This window comes from Hordeum vulgare, chromosome 7H, assembly GCF_904849725.1.
Source record: "Hordeum vulgare subsp. vulgare chromosome 7H, MorexV3_pseudomolecules_assembly, whole genome shotgun sequence".
Lineage (NCBI taxonomy): Eukaryota > Viridiplantae > Streptophyta > Magnoliopsida > Poales > Poaceae > Hordeum > Hordeum vulgare.
In genome coordinates this window covers 534274512-534286463 of record NC_058524.1, presented here as the reverse complement: position 1 = coordinate 534286463, position 11952 = coordinate 534274512, and positions in this window count along the sequence as shown.

Here is an 11952-nt window from a genome sequence, read left to right as displayed (position 1 = left end):
ATGATGCTAACGAGACATTGCAAAATATCTTTAGTGCAGACTAATTAACTACTGAGTCGCATCGCACACCCCTTCTCCAGGGCAACCTTCCCCAAGTGAACCCGACCCTATCAACCCCCATGATTCACATCGTTGATGGCAACGACGGTAAGATTCCCTAGTGTTCTGCGACATACTTAGCTTCTTCTCCTCCTCCTCCTCCTTCTTCTTCTCCTTCTTCTAGTCTTCTCCTCCTCCTCTTTCTTCCGCTTCTACTTTTATTCTCCAAAATGACATACTTAGGTAATTATCCTCCAAAATGACATAATTAGCTTATTTAGCTCACTTATGACATAATTAGCTTAGTTAGGTCAAAAATAGCGCCAGAACCTTGCTAGCTCATAACTTAGCATATCTCCCTCCAAAATGACATAATAAGCTCAATACAAGATAAGTAATCATCTCCTCCTCCTTCTTCTAGTCTTCTCCTCCTCCTCCTCCTTGTGCTTCTAGTTTTATACTCCAAAATGACATACTTAGCTAATTATCCTCCAAAATGACATAATTAGCTTATTTAACTCACTTATGACATAATTAGCTTAGTTAGGTTAAAAATAGCACAATAACCTTGGTTAGCTCGTAACTTAGCGTGTCTCCCTCCAAATGACATAATATGCTCAAAACAAGATAAGTAATTGATACGTCTCCAACGTATCTAAATTTTTTGATGGTTCCATGCTATTATCTTATCAAACTTTGGATATTTTGTATGCCTTTTATATCTTTTTTGGGACTAACTTATTAACTCGGTGCCAAGTGCCACTTCCTGTTTTTTCTGTGTTTTTGACCCTTTTCAGAGGAGGATTTTAAACGGTGTTTTTGGGACTAAAGATTTTTTTCCGGAACAGAAGATACGCACGAGACTTGAGAACCAAGGCAGGGGCCAGCAGGGGACCCCATAAGCCCCCTAGGCGTGACCAGGTTCATTCTTTTGTTGGTATGTGAATCTAGGTGGTATGTATTTAGCAAAAAAATAATTAGCTTAATCAGCATACCAAGGTGTACTAATAGAAACATTTATTGAAGCTAATTGTTCATCAGGAAAGCTATCATTAATAGGTTGTGGGTCATCAATAATATTTTCAAGCCTAGACTAGTTATCAGCTACGGGGTTCTCTGCTCCTTTCCTATCAATGATATGCAAATCAAATTCTTGTAAAAGAAGAACCCACCTAATGAGTCTAGGTTTAGCATCTTTCTTTTCCATAAGACATTTAATAATAGCATGATCGATGTGAACAATAACTTTAGAATCAGCAATGTAAGATATGAATTTATCACAAGCAAACACTACTACTAAGAATTCTTTTTAGTAGCATAATTTCATTGAGCACTGTCCAGAGTTTTACTAGCATAATGGATAACATTCAATTTCTTATCAACTCTTTGTCCTAGAACAGCACAAACACCATAATCACTAGCATCAAACATAATCTCAAAAGGCAAGTTCCAATCAGGTGGTTGAACAACAGGTGCAGTAATTAAGGCTTTCTTTAGTGTTTCGAAGGCTTCCAAACAATCATCATCAAACATAAAAGGAATATCCTTTTGCAAAAGATTTGTAAGAGGCCTAGAAATTTTGGAAAAGTATTTGATAAACCTCCTATAGAAACCAACATGACCAAGGAAACGACGAATACCTTTGATATCTTTAGGGCATGACATTTTCTCAATTGCATCAACCTTGGCTTTGTCCACCTCAATGCCTCTTTCAGAAATTTTATGGCCCAAAACAATACCTTCGTTAACCATAAAGTGGCACTTCTCCCAATTCAAGACAAGATTTGTTTGTTCACATCTCTGCAAAACTCGATCAAGATTGCTTAAAGAATCATCAAAAGGCTTCCCATAAACATAAAAGTCATCCATGAAAACCTCAACAATATTTTCACAAAAATCAGAGAATATAGTAGTCATACATCTTTGAAAGGTAGCATGTGCTTTACATAAACCAAAAGGCATACGTATATAGGCATAAGTTCCAAAAGGACAAGTAAAAAGTGGCCTTTTCTTGATGAGGTTGTGAAACAGGTATTTGTGAAAAAACAGAATATCCATCAAGAAAGCAAAAATGTGTGTGCTTAGATAGTCTTTCTAACATTTGATCGCTGAAAGGTAGAGGGTAATGATCTTTTCTAGTTTCTTTGTTTAATTTTCTAAAATCAATTACCATTCTATAGCCTATGATAATTATTTGTGGAATAAGTTCATTCTTATCATTAGGAACAACAGTTATACCTCCCTTCTTAGGGACACACTGAAGATGACTTACCCATCTACTATCAGCTACAGGATAGATTATACCACCTTCCCAAGTTTCAATATTTCCATTCTTCCCACTTCTTTCATCTCGGATTTAACCGACGTTGGTGATCAACAACGGGTTTAGCATTAGTTTCCATATTAATCTTGTGCTGACATAGAGTGGGACTAATGCCCTTAAGATCATCAAGAGTATATCCAATAGTAGCTTGGTGCTTCCTTAGAACTTTCAATAATCTTTCTTCTTCATGTTCTGATAATAACAGGATATATCTTTTTCTCATCAAAATAAGCATATTTCAAAGTGTCTGGCAATTATTTTAATTCAAACACAAGATCACCTTTAGGTGGAGGGAGACCTCCTAGAGTTTCAATAGGCAAATTGTGTTTAAGCAGATGTTATTGTTCCAAAAAGATTCTATCTATTTCATTTCTTTCACGCATATGCAAATCATTTTCATGGTCTAGCAAATATTGTTCTAAAGGATCAGTAGGAGGTACAACAATGGAAGCAAGACCAATAATTTCAACTTTACTAGGCAAATCTTTCTTATGCGGTTGTCTACTAAACTTGGAAAAGTTAAATTCATGAGATTCATCACCAAAGCTAACACCGACAGTTTGTTTCTTCATATAAGGAAAAATTAATAGCACTCACACTAGTACCTAGGCCACATAACCCATGATAACAGTGATCTCCTATCTTAACTGAGACAACAGGCATGCCAACAACTGGTCTATGTTTATCTTTTTTATCCGGTTTGGCAATTCTAGAAGCTTCATCACAGAAGTAAATAACATGCCCATCGATATTATCGACCAAGAGATGTTTAATCATAGCAACACTAGGTTCAACTCTGATTTGTTCAGCTGGTTTGGGTGTTCTAACCTAACTTTTGTTAACCACAATTGAAGCTTTAGTATGTTCCTTCATCCTAACAGGGAAAGGTAGTTTTTCAATATAAGCAGTGGGAACAACTGGATCAACGTTGTAAATGATAGTTTCTTCTTTAGCTTTGACCGGTTATTTAATTTCTTCTTTAATAGGTGGGTTATATTTAAACCACTTCTCCTTAGGGAGATCAACACGAGTAGCAAAATATTCACAAAAGGAAGCTACTATCTCAGTGTCAAGGCCATATTTAGTGCTAAAATTTGAAAAGCATTGGTATTCATAAGAGATATAACCCAATCAAGCTTAGGTTCAATACCTGACTCTTTAACTTCATTGAGTTCCCAATCTTCAGAGTTGCGTTTAATTCTTTCTACAATATCCCACCAGAATTTAATAGTCCTCTTCATAAAACAACCAGCACAAGAAGTATTGAGCATGGATTGATCATTACGAGAAAGCCGAGCATAAAAATTATGAATAATAATTTCTCTTGAGAGCTCATGATTGGGGAATGAATATAAAATTGACTTAAGCCTCCCCCAAGCTAGACTGATACATTCTCCTTCACGAGGCTAAAAATTATATATATAATTCTGATCACGATGAACTAGATGCAAAGGATAAATGTTTTGATGGAATTCCAATTTCAACCGATTCCAGTTCCAAGATCCAATATCATCGCATAGCCTATACCATGTCAATGCTTTTACCTTCAAAGATAAAGGGAAAACCTTCTTCTTAGCTTCATCTCCGGGTAAACCTGCAAGCTTAAACAATCCATAAATTTCATCCACATATATCAAGTGCATATGAGGATGTTCGGTTCCATCTCTTGCATAAGGATTTGCTAGCAGTTGTTCTACCATACTTATACGTCTCAAAGGTATCTATAATTTTTGATGGTTTCACGCAATTATCTTGTCTTCTTTGGTTGTTTTATGTACCTTTTATCTCTTTTTTGGGATTAACTTATTAATTCAGTGCCAAGTGCCAGTTCCTGTTTTTTCCGTGTTTTTGACTCTTTTCAGATCTGATTTTGGAACGGAGTCCAAACGGAAGAAAAACCCCGAAATGATTTTTTCCCAAACGGAAGAAGATCAGGGGGCCTTTGGGCCAAGCCAGGTGGGCTCCAGGGAGCCCACAAGCCCCCACTCTGCCACCAGGGGGAGGCGGCGGTGGGAAGGCTTGTGCCCTCCCTGGCCGCCCCCTGACCTAGATCCTTGGCCTATCTATTACCAAATATTCCGCAAAAAATTGGGGGAGCCTCGAAAATACTTTTCCGCCGCCGCAAGCTTCCGTTTCCGCGAGATCTCATCTGGGGACCCTTCCCGGCGCCCTGCCGGAGGGGACTTGGGGTTGGAGGGCTTCTTCATCATCATCATCGCCCCTCCAATGACTCGTGAGTAGTTCACTTCAGACCTACGGGTCTGTAGTTAGTAGCTAGATGGCTTCTTCTCTCTCTTGGATCTTCAATACAAAGTTCTCCATGATCTTCATGGAGATCTATCCGATGTAATCTTCTTTGGCGGTGTGTTTGTCGAGATCCAATGAATTGTGGATTTGTGATCATATTATCTATGATATATATTTGAGTCTTTTCTGTTTTCTTATATGCATGATTTGATATCCTTGTAAGTCTCTCTGAGTCTTGGTTTTGTTTGGCCAACTAAATCTATGATTCTTGCAATGGGAGAAGTGCTTGGTTTTGGGTTCTACCATGTGGTGACCTTTCCTAGTGACAGTAGGGGCAGCAAGGCACACATCAAGTAGTTGCCATCAACGTTAAAAAGATGAGGTTTTTATCATTGGTTTGAGATTATCCCTCTACATCATGTCATCTTGCTTAAGGCGTTACTCTGTTCTTATGGACTTAATACACTAGATGCATGCTGGATAGCGGTCGACGTGTGGAGTAATAGTAGTAGATGCAGAAAGTATCGGTCTACTTGTTTTGGACGTGATGCCTATAGATATAATCATTGCACAGATATCGTCACGACTTTGCGCGGTTCTATCAATTGCTCGACAGTAATTTGTTCACCGACCGTGTACTTGCTATCATGAGAGAAGCCACTAGTAAACACTACGGCCCCGGGGTCTATTCACATCCATCGTTTACACCTCCGCTTTTACTTTGCTTTGTTACTTTGTTGCTTTCAGTTCTCACTTGGCAAACAATCTATAAGGGATTGACAACCCCTTCATAGCATTGGGAGCAAGCTTTTGTATTTGTGCAGGATCTTGAGATACTCCTCCACCGGATTGATACCTTGGTTCTCAAACTGAGGGAAATACTTACCGTCTCTGTGCTACATCACCCTTTTCGCTTCAAGGGAATACCAACGCAAGGCTCCAAGGCCACGGGGGAAATCCTTTGCATACTTGCCTAGGAAGTCCCTTAAGGCGTAGCCGCAGCCGAAGGATTCCTGATGCTGTCGTCACACCTGTTTCTGGCGCCATTGGAAGGACTTTTGTGCATTAGCATAGCTGACATGAGAAGCATTTCTGGCGCCGTTGCCGGGGAGGAGAAAACAAGATCTATCCAAGTAGGTCTCACAAACTCTTCTCTTGCATTTACTTTTGTTGCCAGTTGCCTCTCGTTTTCCTCTCCCCCTGTTCACATTTGTCGTTTTCATTTGCCTTTGTCCTTCGCCGTTTTCTTTTGCCTTTTGCCTTTTTCGTTCGCCCTTTTCTCTCGCTTGCTTTCTGTTCGCTTGTGTGCCATGTGCCTTCAATATGCTTGCATCTTCGTTTGTTAATCTCTTTAAGAGACCCACTTATGTGGAACGAATTGCTAGTGAGTTGAGGGCAATTGACTATTTCTATGGAGTTTTGCTTAAGATGCGTGAATCTGAAAATTGTGAGGAAGAAATTCATGAAGTGATTCACGAGGGCTCCTTGGATGAAAAGCATGATTGCAATGGTTTCACTATAAATTCTATTAGTGACAATCATGCTAAGAATATGCAAAACCCTAAGCTTGGGGATGCTAGTTTTGCTATGACCACTACTTATTGCAATAATCATGATTGGGGTGATGATCTTTCTTATGATCTTGAAAATTTGTTCAAACCTCATGATGAATATGATATTTGCAGCAATACTGAAAGTGGGATTGGAGAAGTCATGACTTTATTTGATGATAATCCCACTATTTTTGAAGAGCATCAACTTGCATGCATGTGGATCATGAAAAGAATATCCTATGGGATAGCTATATTGTTGAATTTGAATATGATCCCACATGTAATTGCTATGAGAGAGGAAAATATTTTGGTAGAAACTTTCATGTTACCAAATCACCTCTCGTGATGTTGAGATTGCTCTTGTCTCTTTCTTCTTCCTTGCATATGGCAGCGATTGGTTGTCTTGACAATCTTTTTTCCTATAAAATGCCTATGCATAGGAAGTATGTTAGAATTAGATGTGATTTTCACATGCTTTATGATGCTCTCGTTGTGCTTCAATTCTTGTCTTTTGTGTGAGCATCATTGAATCAATGCCTAACTAAGGGCGTTAAACAAAAGCGCTTGTTGGGAGGCAACCCAACGAATCTATCCTTTTTCTTTCTGTTTTGTGTTTTCCACAATTCCATAATTCTTTTATGATTGTGTTTTTTGTGTTTATTTTTGCGTTTGTGCCAAGCAAAACCGTTATGATTAGTCTTGGGGATGATCATTTGGTCATGCTGGAAAAGACAAAAACTTTCTGCTCATGAAAATAATTTTCATTTTTTTTCTGTAAGAGCTTTTGAGTTGATTCTTTTTTGCTTCTGATTGCTACGCAAATTCTTCAGACTACCGTAATTTTTCAGAAGTTTTGCAGTACCAGAGGTATACGAAATATACAGATTGCTACGGACTAGCCTGCTGTTAACAGATTCTGTTTTGTTGTGTTGGTTGCTTATTTTGATGAAAATATGGATAGTATCGGGGGGTATTAGCCATGGAAGATTGAAAGTACAGTAACCCAACATTAGCACAAATAAAATTTAAGGTTTCTACAGTACCTAAGGAAGTGGTGGTTTGCTTTCTTGTACTAATGTTATCACGAGTTTCTGTTTAAGTTTTGTGTTGTGAAGTTTTCAAGTTTTGGGTGAAGTTCTTATGGACAAAGAGATAAAGAGTGGCAAGAGCTCAAGCTTGGGGATGCCCAAGGCACCCCAAGAGATTCAAGGATGCCGTAAAAGCCTAAGCTTGGGGATGCCCCGGGAAGGCATCCCCTCTCTCGTCTTCAATCCATCGGTAACGTTACTTGGGGCTATATTTTTATTCACCACATGTTATGTGTTTTTGCTTGGAGCGTCTTGTATCGTAGGAGTCTTTATTTTTGTTGTGACACAATCATCCTTGCTGCACACATAGAGAGAGAGACATGCACACACCATGATTTTGTCGAGCTTCACTTATCTCTTTTGGTAGATAGTTCAGCTCACATGTGCTTCACTTATATCTTTTGAGCTAGATACTTTTGCTCTATGTGCTTAGCTTATATATTTTAGAGCACAACGGTGCGTGGCTTGGTAGTTGATCTATGCTTTGAAAGTAGTCTCAAAAGGGGTAGTTATCCAAAGGGATACGAAAACTTCCACCTTCATGTGCATTGAATAGTTAGAGAAGTTTGATTCATCTCAATTAGTTTTGAGTTGTGGTTATGGTAATATTGAAGTCATGCTAGTAAGGTGTTGTGGATCTAGAAATACTTGTGTTGAAGTTAGTGATTCCCGTAGCATGCACGTATGGTGAACCTCTATGTGATGAAATCTGAGCATGATTAGTATATTGATTGTCATCCTTTGCGTGGCGGTCGGGATCGCGCGATGGTTTATACCTACCAACCCTTGCCCTAGGAGTATGCGTTGAATGCTTTGTTTCGATCACTAATAAAACTTTTGCAACAAGTATATGAGTTCTTCATGACTAATGTTGGGTCCATGGTTTAGATGCACTTTCACCTGCCACCATCACTATCTTCTTAGTGTCGTGCAACTTTCGCGGGTGCACAAAACCCACCATTAGCCTCCCTCAAAACAGCCACCATACCTACCTATTATGGCTTTTTCAAAGTCATTCCAAGATATAATGCCATGCAACTACCACCATGACATGTGCCACCACGTCTACTCTACCTTTGCACGATCATAAGATAGCTAGCATGATGTTGCCATTGATGTCTATGCCATGCTAGATCACTGCCATGGTACACTACCGAAGGCATTCCATATAGAGTCATAGTTGCTCTAAGTTTTGAGTTGAAAGTGTGATTATCATCATTAATGGAGCATTGTCCCATGTGAGGAAATAAAAGAGGCCAAAGAAGCCCACCAAAATAAAAAAAAGAGGGCAAAGAACCCACCAAAAAAAATGAGAGAAAAAGAGAGAAGGGACAATGCTACCACCTTTTTCCACACTTGTGCATATTAAGCACCACGATCTTCATGATTGAGAGTCTCTCGTTTTGTCACGACCATATTGCTAGTGCGGAATTTTCATTATATAACTTGTCTTGTATATTCCAATGAGAGTCTTCCTCAAAATTGCCTTAGGTCTTCGTGAGCAAGCAAGTCGGATACACACCCACTAGTTTTCTTTAAGAGCTTTCACATACTCGTAGCTCTAGTGCATCATTTGTATGGCAATCCCTATGCATTCACATTGATATCTATTGATGAGCATCTCCACAGCTCATTGATATGCCTAGTTAATGTGAATATCTTCTCCTTTTTGTCTCGCAACCTCCACCACATTCCACACCATCTATAGTGCTATATCCATGGCTCACGCTCATGTATTGCGTGAGAGTTGAAAAGGTTTGAGAAAGTAAAGGTGTGAAACAATTACTTGGCCAATACCGAGGTTGTGCATGATTTAAATTCGTTGTGCAATGATGATAGAGCATAGCCAGACTATATGCTTTTGTAGGGATAACTTTCTTTTGGCCTTGTTATTTTGAAAGTTCATGATTACCTTGCTAGTTTGCTTGAATTATTATTGTTTGCACATCAATAGCAAACTATTGTTTTGAATCTAATGGATGTGAACATTCACGTCACATAAGAGGAATTACAAAGGGCACCTATGCTAGTTAGCATGAAAGCATCAAAAATTCATTCTTTATCACTTCCCTACTCGAGGACGAGCAGGAGTTAAGCTTGAGGATGCTTGATACGTCTCAAACGTATCTATAATTTTTGATGGTTTCACGCTGTTATCTTGTCTTCTTTGGTTGTTTTATGTACCTTTTATATCTTTTTTGGGACTAACTTATTAATTCAGTGCCAAATGAAAGTTCCTGTTTTTTTCGTGTTTTTGACTCTTTTCAGAACTGATTTTGGAACGGAGTCCAAACGGAAGAAAAACCCCGAAATGATTTTTTTCCCGAACGGAACAAGATCACGGGGCCTTTGGGCCAAGCCAGATGGGCTCCTCGGAGCCCACAAGACCCCACTCCGCCACCAGGGGGAGGCGGCGGTGGACAGGCTTGTGGCCTCCCTCGCCGCCCCTGACCTAGATCCTTGGTCTGTATATTCCCAAATATTCCGCAAAAAATCAGGGGAGCCTCGAAAATACTTTTCCGCTGCAGCAAGCTTCCGTTTCCGCGAGATCTCATCTGGAGACCCTTCCCGGCGCCCTTCCGGAGGGGACTTTGGGTTGGAGGGCTTCTTCATCATCATCATCGCCCCTCCAATGACTCGTGAGTAGTTCACTTCAGACCTACAAGTCCGTATTTAGTAGCTAGATGGCTTCTTCTCTCTCTTGGATCTTCAATACAAAGCTCTCCATGATCTTCATGGAGATCTATCCGATGTAATCTTCTTTGGCGGTGTGTTTATCGAGATCCGATGAATTGTAGATTTGTGATTAGATTATCTATGATATATATTTGAGTCTTTGCTGATTTCTTATATGCATGATTTGATATCCTTGTAAGTCTCTCCGAGTATTGGGTTTTGTTTGGCCAAATAGATCAATGATTCTTGCAATGGGAGAAGTGCTTGGTTTTGGGTTCTACCATGTGGTGACCTTTCCCAGTGACAGTAGGGGCAGCAAGGCACACATCAAGTAGTTGCCATCAATGGTAAAAAGATGGGGTTTTTATCATTGGTTTGAGATTATCCCTCTACATCATGTCATCTTGCTTAAGGCGTTACTCTGTTCATATGGACTTAATACACTAGATGCATGCTGGATAGCGGTCGACGTGTGGAGTAATAGTAGTAGATGCAGAAAGTATCGGTCTACTTGGTTTGGACGTGATGCCTATAGATATAATCATTGCATAGATATTGTCACGACTTTGCACGGTTCTATCAATTGCTCGACAGTAATTTGTTCACCCACCGTCTACTTACTTTCATGAGAGAAGCCACTAGTAACACTACGGCCCCGGGGTCTATTCACATCCATCGTTTACACCTCCGCTTTTACTTTTCTTTGTTACTTTGTTGCTTTCAGTTCTCACTTGGCAAACAATCTATAAGGGATTGACAACCCCTGCATAGTGTTGGGAGCAAGCTTTTGTGTTTGTGCAGGATCTTGAGATACTCCTCCACCGGATTGATACCTTGGTTCTCAAATTGAGGGAAATACTTACCGTCGCTGTGCTACATCACCCTTTCCTCTTCAAGGGAACACCAACGCAAGGCTCCAAGGCCACGGGGGAAATCCTTTGCATACTTGCCTAGGAAGTCCCTTAAGGCGTAGCCGCAGCTGAAGGATTCCTGGTGCCGTCGACACACCTGTTTTTGGCGCCATTGGAAGTACTTTTGTGCATTAGCCTAGCTGACATCACATACCCAAAGGATTTTCATATTCAATATTTTCAATAGGTGCAGTAGGTTGAGGGGCAACTAATTGTGCTCCCGATCGAGGTGAAGATACCCCGAACTAATTGTTTTCCATAGTAGCAAGCGACAATAAATTTCAGCATGTAGTAATAATGTTTCCTTACCAATTTCCACTAACCAAGAGTGATTCACTCCCCAGCAATGGTGCCAGAAAATAGCCTTGATGACCCACAAGTATATGTGTCAATTGTAGCCTTTTAGATAAGTAAGATTGTCGAACCCAACGAGGAGCAGAAGGAAATGACAAGTGGTTTTCAGCAAGGTAATGTCTGCAAGTGCTAAAACTATAACTAGCGGAGTAGTTTGACAGCAAGATAATTTGTAACGAGCAAGTAACGGTAGTAGTAAAAAAAGTGCAGCAAGGTAGCCCAATCCTTTTGAGGCAAAGGACAGGCCAAAATGGTCTCCTTTGATAAGGAAAGTGTTCTTGAGGGTACACGGGAATTTCATCTAGTCACTTTCATCATGTTGGCTTAATTCGCGTTCACTACTTTGATAATTTTGTTGGAAATATGCCCTAGAGGCAATGATAAATAGTTATTATTATATTTACTGTTTAAAGATAAAAGTTTATTGTCCATGCTATAATTGTATTGAATGAAAACATAGATACATGTGTGGATACATAGACAAAACAATGTCCCTAGTAAGCCTCTAGTTGGCTAGACACGTTGATAAATGATAGTCAAGGTTTTCTGGCTATATGCAAGTGTTGTCACTTGATAATTGGATCACATAATTAGGAGAATCATGTGATGGACTAGACCGAAACTATGAACATAGCATATTGATCATGTCGTTTTATTGCTATTGTTTTCTGCGTGTCAAGTATTTGTTCCTATGACCATGAGATCATATAACTCACTGGCACCAGAGTAATACCTTGTGTGCATCAAATGTCGCAACGTAA